Genomic DNA, 12,894 nt, shown 5'->3' with positions numbered 1-12,894 from the left:
AGGTCGGATATCAACTGTGGGTGTTTTCCATCTGAACAAATCACAGTGGGGATGGATTTGCGGGAGCGGGTAAAGGGTTGACAGAGAAAAGGGAAGGAAGGAGAAAAGAAAGGAGAGGAAAGAAGAAGTGAAAGTGGAGGACGCATGAGAAATGAGGAGGAATGAGGAAAGAGAAGGAACAGAGAAACGAGAGAGAAACGGAAGCAAGGAATGGAAAAGAAAAGGCAGTAAGGGAAGGGGTGTACGAGAACGGGAAGGAAGACAGGAAAGGGTCAGAGAGAAAGGGAGAGGGTGAGAAAGACACGGGGGGAAGGCGAGACTGAATGAGAAGGAAAGGGAAGGACTGAGATAGAAAAAGGATGAAGGGATAAGGTCAGAGAGAAAAGGAGGATGGGGGGGGGTTGAAGGAGATAAAGGAGGGAGGTAGGACTGAATGAGAATGAAAGGAAGGGATGGCTGAAAGATAAAAATGGAGGGAAAAGAGGCTGAAGGAGAAACGCGAGGGATGGGGAAAAAAATCTGATGAGGAAAAGGAAGCCGGGGGGGAACAGGAGGATAGAACGGACGAGAAATATAGGAAAAGGGAAACTAGCAAAAAGAAGCGGGGGAAGAGGGGCCGACGACAAAAGCAAGAGAGGAAGGGAGGGGATGAGAGAGTGGAGAGACGGGATAAGGGACAAAGAGAAGGAAGAGAGGAGTTGAAGGCAGAGGAAGGAGGGATTGAAGAGGGGGAGAAAATGGTTAATAGGCAGAATGGGGAAAATGAGAAAAAGAGTGGAAAGGAGAGAGATAGATAGATAGATAGATAGATAGATAGAGAGAGAGAGAGAGAGAGAGAGAGAGAGAGAGAGAGAGAGAGAGAGAGAGAGAGAGAGAGAGAGAGAGAGAGAGAGAGAGAGAGAGAGAGAGTTTGTAAGAGAGATGTAGAAGATGCAAGAAACAGAGAAAACAGGTAATGAAAGAAGAAAAATGAAGGGGCCATTGAAAGGAGGTAGAAGAATATAATAGGTTGAATGAGGAAAAGAGAAGGAGGAGGAGGAGGAGGAGGAGGAGGACAAGAGGGGAAGGAAGGGACAGGTGAGTCAGGGATGAAAAGAACCACGAGATAAAAAAGATAAAAAAAAACAATTATACAAGAAGATAGAAAAGATAGGGGTAACAGCTTTTGGAAATGTGCCGTGAAAAAAGGAGAGAGGAAATGGAAGGAATAAAAAAAAATAAGACAAGACAGAAGGAGAGGGATGGCAAATGAAATGAACGAAGAAGAACGAAAGGAAGGGAAAAAAGAATCATCGCAGCAAAAACAAGAGGAGAGGAAGATGGAAATATTATGATGTTGTGCAAAGATGACGAACACAAAAAGTATAAGGAACGAAGAGCAGGAGGATGTATCGTTAGAAAAAAAAAAACGCAATATGAAGCTGAGGTGAAGGGAAAGAGGGAAGCAAGTTCCAGAAAAATGAAGGAAAAGGTCAAAACACAGAAAAGGAAGAAGAATAATGGTGAAACGAGGAAAGGAAAAGGCAGGATGCAAGATAAAAACGACAAAAATTTTCCGGATCAAGTAGGAAATGTGATAAGAGCGAGAAACTACGGAGAAAAAACGGGATAAAACAGCGACGCGAACCAAATTAAAAAAAAAAAATTAAAGGTACAAGAGTATAGTATGGAAGATGAAACAAGGCATGAAAAACATGAGAAGAATATTTTAGATCAATGGGAGAAGAAGAAGAAAAGGAGTAGGAGAAAGAAAGATAAAGGTTGATTAAAAAAGGGTGGAGGAAGTTGACCTGAGGGAAAGAAAAAGGATCAGGGGGAATGACACGGAAGAGGGAGAGAGAGAGAGGGTAAAAATGTATAAGAACAGGAAGAGAAGAGGGACCAGGATGTGGCATGCGATCAACCAACTGGAAGGAGGAGGAACTGACGATAAGAAAGTAGTGTAAAAGAAACACTGGGAGGAGAGAAGAGCAAGAAGCCGAACATGAAGAGGAGACACGAGTGAGCAGGAAAGAGATATGCAGAATAAAAAAAGAGAGAAAGAAGAAAGAGAGGAAGAGACAAGAAATTAAAGTGAGAAAGAAAGAAATACAAAGCGAAGAAAAGAAGCAGGAAGAGAGATGACTTCGAAAATGAAAATGCAACAGAAGACTGATAATTAATCAGCGTGTTAACAGTTAAGAGATAACATCAAACAAGCTGAGGAAAGAAAACAAGATGCAAAATAAGAACGATAGCATGAGTTATAAAGAGACACGAAAAAAAAGAAGACAAAGAAAGAATATAAAACCCCGATGAAAATATAGGAAAGTGGAAAGAAATAACAGAAAACAATGAAGAAAAAGACACCCAAGAAAAGAATAATGAAAACAGAACAATCGATAAACAGATAGAATAGAAAACTAAAGAGTATGAGCGACAATCTCTAAGAAGGTCAGCAGCTAATTACTCATTACTAATTTGATGCACAACTCACTGAAACAAGCCCCAAAAACCTAATTAGCAGCCTCGAAAACCACCTTCACCCAGTTAGCTGTAAATTCACCTGCAGATCCACCACATAAATGCAGGAGACATTTTGTGGTCGCGGGCTTTTTGTCAGCTTCAATTACTCTCTTGGGATCGGGTTATAAAATTGGCCTCGGTGTGAAAAAAAATGTGTGTGTGTGTGTGTGTGTGTGTGTGTGTGTGTGTGTGTGTGTGTGTGTGTGTGTGTGTGTGTGTGTGTGTGTGTGTGTGTGTGTGTGAGAGAGAGAGAGAGAGAGAGAGAGAGAGAGAGAGAGAGAGAGAGAGAGAGAGAGAGAGAGAGAGAGAGAGAGACAGACAGACAGACAGACAGACAAAGACGGAAAGAAAGACAGACAGGCAGATAGACAGACGGACACACAAAATATAATTACATACTGATTGTTCTACAGTATGTACACTTATGTATGAGTAAATATACAATAAGCAGAGAGAGGGAGAGTAGGAGGAGGAGGAGTAGAAACATTTCATGCTTGACTCATGTTTCGACTAATTTCCTATCTTTTGCAACGGTGGTATACAAAAATCACACCCTATTACAGCAAGGGCGTATTTTGCACATTTCAAGGCTCCAGTCCAACTCTCGCTAAATTACCTTCAGGTTCGATGATCCGATACAAGTGAGAGGAGAAAATGCTAAAAAATTAATAGAGGAGATAAAGATTGCTTGTAGCAGAAATGAAGAAGTCAAATGTGTCTAGAACTGCTGGCATTCCTACAGCGAAAACTGTAAACAAAATAGGAGAGTAGAAAAATCATATTTAATGACGTATTATATGGCTGCAGAAATGAAATGAAAGTATGCTATTCATTATGATGACATTTTCTACACTATATTCTTCTTTCTATCAAATAATTATACCTGTTTTAGGAGAAATATACCAAATTGTTCCACTCCGAAATAAATGAGTTTACCAGTACTCATAGTCATTCATGTATGCCACAAGTCAAAACTGGTGCTGTTTTCCTCAGTTTGTATTTCCTGCTGCCCATAACTTCTAATCTTTTACACGCATTGTGTCCAGACTTTTCATAATGAATGTATCTTGAATTTGGTTTCTTAGACAAAAACAACTTCATTGTTTTCAACCCATGGTTCTTTGCTCTTTGATTAAAAGGATGGTCTTAATTAATCCACTACTCCTTAGAGACGTCTGGAATAAACTTTGTTTACATCTTTTGGTGACTGATGTACAAATACTTGCCCGTTTCCCTCAATATACAAAAATCCGCAATCCTAAAGTTGGACAACGAACGAATCAGATTTAGCAGTAGTATCAGTGCTTACAGCTAAGGACAAAATTAGGGAGAAAGGCACCATTAAGGTATACCCTGCAACAAACCCATAAAGGCAAGTGCAAGCACATAAAGTTAGGAAATAAATGAGACAGGTTTTGCATTAGTAGCTATGATTAAACTGTACCTGTGGAAACGGGAAATAGAACTTCCAAGACACAGTATCCCAAGTCCCATAACTAAAATTGAATAGACAGTTTTAAAAAAGACGAATATAATTGTGACTTTACTAGAAAATGAATATAGCAGCGTTATGTAACTGATGAAAAGCAACAGCTGACTGGCAGAGTGAAACCGTAATTAATTTTCAGTCATCATTACTTTGCCCATCACTGATCACTCAGACGTTCCTTTTTTTTAAGCAATACTCGTAGCTGTATCACTGGCAGTAAGTCATGCACAGTTACGGCCGAACTCATAAAACTGCGAGCGCAGTTACAACCGTTGAAATATAACTGAGAGTGACGTGTTAGGAAGCCCTCCCGCGCCTTTTTTTATGCGAATTTGTGGAACACCTACAATTGTTAAATGTGGCCAGTCTGCACCCCGCGTTAGAGAGTCAGGTTAACACCGATACCGAAAAGTCACGTATATCTTATCATTATCTAACGCTTTAAAAATTATTGCCAGAAATTGAGGGTTTCCCCACACTTTCTCGCTCTCATTTTCATAAAGAGTTTGAGAGGCAGGATTATTGTGTTGTTTTGAGGAAGAATCGTATATGACTGAAAAGTATGTAACTGTGTATTTTTCAGTCGGAGAAGTGGACAGTGTTTTGTGTTTGCTTAGAATCAATTCGGGGGGCTAATGAGCTGGTGCCAAGATTATGAGTTGCTCCGAGTTGAGCCGTGTATGACAGAGAGTAGAGTATGTATCTTTTAGTACGAAAGTAGAATGGTATGTGACTGAGAAAGCAAACAAATCTGTGAATTTATTTAGTAGAAATAGAATCGTGTATGACTGAGAAGTTTGGAAGAGTGTGTAGAAATGCGCATGTTTGAAAGGGTAGGGGAGAATTTTTTTTATCTTTTTAGTCTGAGAAGTACAATAATTTATGAGAGAGTATGGAAAACCGTTTATCTTTAACCTGACGAAGCACAATTGTGCGTAACAGAAAATAGGGAGGTGAGTATATCTAATAGAAAAATCGTGTATTACTTAGGAAGTAGGGCAGAATATGCATCTTTTGGTCGAAGTAGCATTATGTATGTCAGAAAGAGGAGTAGTAGAATCGTAAATAATGAAGGAGTAGAATAGGGTGTGACTCTCCTAGGTGATGCAAAGTTGAATATGACTGCGGGCGCAAGGAAGACTATGTATCTCTGAGTCAGTTATGCAGAACCGTATATGACTGAGAGGGTAGAGTCTGTATCTCGCAGTCGGAGGTGTACACTCGTGTATGACTGAGACAGTATGGTGAAATGTACATCTCAACGTCAGAAGTGTGATCTCGTGCATGAGAATGAGTAGGGTAGTCTAAGCTTTTTTTCCCTCTAATATGAAAAATGGAATTATGTGTGACTAAGAGAGAAGCCCTTTTTTTTTTTTTTTTTTTTTTTTAATCTGGTAACAGAATCACATAGCCTACATGTAAGAAAATAACAAAACTTGTCTATCTTCTGGACGGGCGAGTGGACACTGTCTTGAGGTAACTGTCTCCATTCCTTCTCTCACTGTCTACCTAGTCTTTACTACCAATCTCATACTCATAAAATTACTTGTGTGTGTGTGTGTGTGTGTGTGTGTGCGCGAAACGAGAATCTCAGTGGGTATCAATAGACTGCTCATCACCCATTAATTAACCCAATCATCTTCAGCCTCTTATCACCATCGTCGTCATCGTGAAGGACAGGATATAAATGTTTTACAAACTTCGCATCACGTTTCGTCTCCAATTAACTTGATTTATATTTTGACAATTAGCTGGGTTCCCTACAAGTAATTTTTTTTCATTCATTCATTGCCAGACGCCATGTATCCCACACGGGGTGGACAAGGGCTTAGAGTTAATTGTTTTACAGGGAGGGGCACTAATCCTCCACCAACCCCACTTGACACGTAGGGATGCCAACAGCATCTGGGTGTTCCCAGGCGGTCACCCATCCAAGTACTAACAAGACCCAACGTTGCTTAACTTCGCTGATCGGACGGGAAGCGGTGTACTCAACGTGGTATGGCCGTTGGCCTAGAAGTAATAATAATGATAATAAAAAAAAGGATGGAAATAAGTTAAGTGAGTGAGAGATCCTGATTAAGGTACAAGTAGTGGGGTGATTTACTTGACAATGAAGGTGATATATTTTTTTTTTTTATGCTAGGAAGAAGGAACCAAAGGCCAAGATCCCGCAATTCTTTCCCTTCCAAGAGAAAAACAAACTACAAGAGAGACCCAAATTCAAGATCTGATCATTTCGAGATGCCTGGACACACTGTGCTTGAAAGAGTGGAGATCATAGCTAGCAGGAAATAGAGACAGAGGGAGAGAGTTCCAGAGTTTACATGTTGCATAAATGAAGGACTGGGAGTAAAGGTCAACTCTTGCCGTAGAGAGTTGGTCAGAAAAGGGATGAGAGTTTGTTGCTAGACGGGTGTTACGCGCCCGTCGTAGAGGTGGAGTGATGCAAGCAGACAGTTCAAAGGAGCAGTGACCATTGAAGTAACGATAGAAAAGAAAAAAGATGCAACAGTGCGGCGAAAAGACAGAGGTTGAAGGGAGCCAGTAAGAGGAGGAGAGTTAATGAGACGAAAAGCCTTTGACTCCACCCTATTGAGAAGAGCTGTACGTGGGGAGCCTCTCCACACATGAGAGTTGTACTCCACTCAGGGGCGAATAAAACCTGTGTATAAATTTAACAACTGTGCAGGGGTAAAGAAGGAACGGAGGCGGCTTAGCACACCTAATCTCTTGGAATCAGATTTTACAAGAGATGTAATATGATCTTTCCAAGACAAGTTCCGAGTGAATGAAACCCCAAGCAAATTCAAGGATGATGCAGCATTAAGGTTAATATTATTAAACATTAGTGGGTACTCCTGAGAAAGATTTTGTCGGGTTGATAGATGTAAGAACTCTTTGATGCATTAAAAACAACAAGATTATTTTTACCCAAATCAGATATACGAGCCAAGTCAGACATTAGGTGTGCCACAGCCTCATCCCCTGTTTGTTGAAGTAACTGCTGAGATGGACGTCCCGGGAACCGACTGGAAAGGTGAAGGATGGAGTCATCAGCATACGAGTGGATAGGGTTAGATGCACAGCTTAGAAGGTCATTGATGAATAAGTGGAAGAGAGTTAGGACAGAGCCCTGAGGAACACCACTGTTGATAGATCTAGTAGAAGAACGGTGGCCGTCTACAACAGCAGCTATGGAACGACCAGAAAGAAAGCTAGAGATGAAGGCACAGATAGAAGGATAGAAACAATAAGAGGGCAGTTTGGAAATTAAAGATTTATGCTAGACTCAATGACCGGGAGTCTGAAAGGTCGGTGAGAAGATCACCAGTGGAGCGTCCCTGACGGAACCCATACTGACGATCTGAAAGAAGGTTGTGATAGGAAAGATGCTTTAAAATTTTTCTGTTAAGAATTGACTCAAAAACTTTTGAGATACAGGATGTTAAAGCAACTGGACAATAGTTGGAGGGTTGGGAATGGTCACCCTTCTTTGGGACTGGCTGAATGAGAGCAAACTTCCAGCAAGAAGGAATGGTACAAGTTGATAGACAATGGTGAGAGAGTTTACCTAGGCAGGGTGTAAGCATGGAAGCACAGTTCTTGAGGACAACAGGAAGGACTCCATAAGGCCCATATGCTTTGTTAGTGTTGAGGCCAGTAATGGCAGAAAATACATCAGCTGAAGAAATTTTAATGTCACCCATGAGGAAGTCTGAGGAGGAAAGTGATGGAGGAACAGCACCGGAATCGTCTAAGGTGGAACTGGAGAAGAAAATCTGAGCAAAGAGATCTGCTTTATCAGTAGAAGAAATAGCTACAGAGCCATCACAGTAGAAAAGAGGCGGGAAGGATGATGAGGTACAGTTGTCAGAAAGGTTTTTGGCAAGGTGGCAGAAGAAGCGGGAAGAATTCGAGTTGGAGAGTTGAGAGCATTTAATATGGATGAAATTAATTTTAGCAGAGTGAAGAACAGACTTAGCACGATTCCGGGCAGAAACATAAAAAAGATGTGATACAGGAGTGGGCTGGCTCTGGTACCTTTTATAAGCCCTCTCCTTGTTGCTGACAGCATTAGAACAAGCTCAATTAAACCAAGGCTTTCTTGCATTAGTCAAAGGATATGAGAAGGGAATGTATTCTTCCATGACCGAGAGAATAACCTCCGTAATGTGCGAGGCACACTCAGATGGCTCACGGCCATGGAAGCAATAATCATTCCAGGGAAAATCAAAGAAGTATGCCTGAGGGCCTCCCAATCTGCAGCTCCAAAGTGCCACAGTCAATGTTTCTTTGGAGGGTGCACAGGCCGTACCGGAGCGACAGGACAGGTTAAGGTAATAAGGTTGTGATTGGAGGAGCCGAACGGAGAGGAAAGATTAACAGTGTAAGCAGAAGGATTAGTTGTCAGGAAAAGGTCAAGTATGATGAGGCTCTCTCCAAGGCGGTCAGGGATACGGGTAGGGTGCTGTACGAGCTGCTGAAGGTCATTAAGGATAGAAAAGATGAAGGCTTGTTCACCAGGTGGATCAGTGAAAGGAGAGGAAAGCCAAAGGTGGTGGTGAACATTGAAATCTCCTAGGATGGAGATTTCAGAGAAAGGAGAAATGGATAGAATGTGTTCCATCATAGAAGTAAGATAGTCAAAGAATTTTTCGTACCCAGTAGACTTAGTGGATAAGTTAACAGCGCAGATATATTTAGTCAGAGAATGACAGGAAAGCCGAAGCCAGAGTGTACAGAATTCAGAAGAATCAAGTTCAGGGACACGAGAGCAAGATAAGTCGTTGCGTATAAATACACAACAGCCACCTTTGGCTTTGAAAAGAGTATAGAGAAAGTAGGAGGATACAGAGAAGGGTTTGCTGTCAGTTGCCTCAGAGCTCTGGTGTCTCAGTTAGAAAAAGAAGGTAAGGATTAGAGGAGGAGAGGTGGTGCTCAACAGAGGAAAAGTTAGAACAAAGGCCGCAAATGTTGCAGAAATGAAGAAGTGAGTCAGACACTGGTTCCAGGCAGCTCGAGTCGTCACCGGGAGAGGGGCTGATGGTGTGGGCATTTATGGTCCCCCCCCCCCCCGAGGACTCCGAGGCTATGTTTAGAGATGCCATAATTTGTCTGAATTTTGGATAAGGAAGTGTAGTGAGTACTGTGCATGTAGTTTAGTAGTTTGGTGTTGACAGTTAGAGAAACTTGTATTAGAGAGTATGCTGGCCTACTCTCTCTGTTACTGAGACACTGAAAAAGTTCAGCAAAGGGGGATGGTTAGGAACTAGTCCCGAGGGCTGATGAAACGGGAGCTCCAGCTCTCCCTGTCATCAGCTTTCCATCCACCTTGGGAGTACTGCCCTGTTCGACTGGTGCAACAGTCTACTCAGTGCTACAGTCGGCTGTCAGACGACCTAATTAATCCGTTCATTATGATGGCGCCTTAGAACCTTATTTTTGTTACTGCTATGGGACTTTCAGCAGCTAAGGATATATACTCCACGTAGTGGACTCATTTCCATTTTTTTTTTTTTTTTTTAACTCTTCTAGTATGATCACGTCTATGGTTTAATTTCAGTACCGCCAGACAAACTTTATTCAGCAAAGAGGCGACCTTTCGTGGTGAATGGATCAGTATTGTCTTGCATAATACTTAGATCTTACTTATATGTAAAGTTGTGTAAACAAATAACATTTATGAGACAAGAGCACTCATATATCTCCACCTTGGCAGCATTATCCTCCTTTATGACCTTGACCTTTACCCAGTTCAGCCAAATGTTTCTCTGATGGTCATCAGTTTTTATTCTTGATTTCGTACATCTCCATCTAATATATATATTTTTTTCATTAAGTTGTCTACAGTCAGGTAAACTGAAAGACAGGCAACCCGATAAATGAAAAGCCTCCTTGGCGGAGGTTGACATTAACATGGCATACGCAGAAATAGGGAGCAGGCATTCTCAAGAGCATCTAAATAATCAGGTCAAGCTGTGTATGTGTGTCTGTCTGTGCGCTAATTAGTTTCCTTCACGGGAACAGTATTAGACATTGACCTAATTCTTTCTGCATTAGGTCGGGTAAGTCCAGGGAGTGTCAGAAAAAAGTAGATGTGCGATCGTGCGCTATGCAACGGTGCGAAATTGTCGGAAATTGCGACACGTGAAAACGTCCTTCTGTGCATTTGTTCGTTTCCTTCACGGGAACAGTAATTGATATCGACCTAATTCTTTTTGCATTAGGTCGGGGAAAGTCCAAGGAGTGCCAGAAAAATCCCCCCCCCAAAAAAAAAAAAAAAAAAAAATGTATGAAGAAATATGCAAAAAGGATTTATTTTATTTTTTTTTTTTTTATTTTTTTTTTTTTTTTACTGTTTGGTCAAAATTTATTACTGTGGCCTCAATAGCGGTAAGGAAACACAAAGATATTGGTATCTGCAAACATTTTATGACGGAAAGTCTATTAGTTAGTCCTGCAAAATTCTGCGGGCAAGCACTATACTCAGTTTTTTTTTTATTGAGGCGAAGATGCACTTGACAGATTGGTGATTATTGGCTGAATGCAACATTACTTCGTAATCTAGCATTATTAACTGACAACAAATATCTGAGGGGGAAGTTTTGGTTAGCAAATATTTTTTTGGACATGTTGCATTCAGCCAGTCATCATCAACCTGTCAAGTGCATCTTCGCCTCAATAAAAAAAACGGAGTATAGTTAGGGAGTAAGATCCACGTTCCACATTTACTAACCTTCTCGAGCTTATGTTCAGTATACGATTCATTGCCTCTTCCTTTGTCTTCGCTAATGTAGCTACAGTATAATTTGTAACTAAACCAGAGCGAATGAAAAAATATTGTATAGATAAATGACTGGACTGATAGCAAGCTACCATGGAGACTTGTACTTCTTGGAAATTTCTCATGACCACTGATTTATACAATCACGGAGTTGAATACATGCCTCTAAACAGTGCTTTTCCCAAGATTTCGTTTTCTTGTCAGGATCTCAGCATTTAACTTAATGAGAGTAACAAAACCAGTAAATAAGGGTGTAATAATAATAATAATAATAATAATAATAATAATAATAATAATAATAATAATATTATTATTATTATTATTATTATTATTATTATTATTAATATTATCAAATTATCATGGTGAAAAATACAAGCTGAGCGCAAATATAAATCCAGACGGAAATAAATTCCTACTTGAAATATAAGAATAAAAAACAAAAAGCGGGATTTCAGTTATATAAAAACCCGAACTATAAATCAGAAAGCAGTGCCATCGGGGTTAATAAGGTGAGGCCTCCAATCTTTCTTCTCACTGAAGTACCTACAAAAAATATGTAAATAAATAAATGAAAACTAACACACAAGCGTTTAAATATCTCAGATCTAATACCTTTAGACATTTTCAACGTAACAGCGAAAGTTTACTTCGGTGTTGCTATCCTTTGGTGGATTTATCCATTCTTTGGAAAATCTCTCGCAGTTAAGAAGTTAGATGTAATTTCCCCATAGTCCCTCCATCACGTAAAATCTCTCCGAAAGTAAATAATATCGCCAGGTGGTAAACAGAAGAAATGAGAAAGACGTTATCGTAGTAAACGGCTTATCGATCAAGAGAACAATGGAAAGATGATTAATCCTTTGCCAGGAATATGGTTTGGTGATCTGAATAAAATAGTTTATAGTTAATTAAAAGAAAGTATTGGCTGGCGTAACACAAAGTTCCTAATTCTCGGACGAAACATTAATCGGGGTAAATTTTGTCATTTTTTCTTCCATTAAATTTTCTCTTACCAGAAAACAGTTAAAAACCTACAAATGTTACAGCCAAAACGCCCAACAAGATAGCTTTTACCCTTAATGCTCTCTCAATATTTATCCCATCCACATAAAATCTAAAGCCAAAATATTTCACTGGAGTTCGTATACGGCAGCAAAAACTCACTCTTGTGGCTTGTACGGCGACCAGATTCAGACGACAGAGCAATATACCCAACTACGTGTAACAAATGCAGCCAAACCTCTCTCTCTGTCTCTCTCTCTCTCTATATATATCTATCTATCTATCTATCTCTCTGCGATAATCGATGGATCTCTTGTTCTATACGCAGCGGGTAAAGGGTTATCAGATTTTATTTTTCCAACTAAAGAGGGCACTTCTGTAGAGGAATGGCGAATAGACGCTATATTTAACCCCGTCAGATCAAAAACTGTACCGTAATCTGAGTGAATCGTTTCTAGATGACAAAGCATAATTTATCCTTGCCCGTTTTTCATCAGCATGATCTGCTTCGCGCAATAAAATCCGTCGAAGGAGGGGTTAAAGAAATGGTCGGTTTGAGTAAAAGAGTGGACGAGATAGGCTAGAAATTCTCTCTGTGGCGAGGCTGAGGCTGGAAGACATATGCTGTGAAAATGAGAGTTGTGGGGCTAGTGGTATGTGTGCAGTGATGGCTTTTCAAAGCTCCTCTAAAAATAAAAGTGTCGGAAGTAAGAGCAAGGAAATTGGCAGACGGGATGCTACTTTTTAGATGAGCTGGAAGTGTTGTGAGAGATGGGGGGGGGGGACCACATGATTATACACTATGAAAGTGGGTGCTGCCTGATTAATTGTGAGTAGAGAATGTCTATTTACAAGTTTTCTCAAAAACTAGAATACATGTTCGCGTTTCCCTTATACCTGGGGTTAGAGTGCAATCAAAGTTTATTTTAAAGTTTAGTCCCGTAATAAAAAAATAAATGAATAAAAGCATGCTCGCATTACTATCATACCTGACGTTTTGCGATGCAAGTAAAAATTACTTCATCGGACTGAAAGCGTTAATGTCCTAAAAAAAAAATAAAAGAAAGAAAGATAAATGGAGGTGACAAAGCGTTAACTCTTATTCCAGAAA

The 12,894-nt window shown here is 40.2% G+C and overlaps 1 non-coding gene across 1 annotated transcript; it reads right to left on the bottom strand.

The window, feature by feature from the left end:
• Positions 1-5,887: 5,887 nt before the first annotated feature.
• Positions 5,888-6,007, bottom strand: LOC145400310 (5S ribosomal RNA). The gene has a single exon (XR_013897417.1). It is a non-coding gene; the product is annotated as a 5S ribosomal RNA (ribosomal RNA).
• Between the last annotated feature and the right edge of the window lie 6,887 nt (positions 6,008-12,894).

This window comes from Coenobita brevimanus, chromosome 51 (genome assembly GCF_032717465.1).
Source record: "Coenobita brevimanus isolate Jiangsu-jjx chromosome 51, ASM3271746v2, whole genome shotgun sequence".
Taxonomy (NCBI): domain Eukaryota; kingdom Metazoa; phylum Arthropoda; class Malacostraca; order Decapoda; family Coenobitidae; genus Coenobita; species Coenobita brevimanus.
Note: the sequence above shows the minus strand (reverse complement) of the source record. Positions and strands in the feature narration are given on the sequence as shown.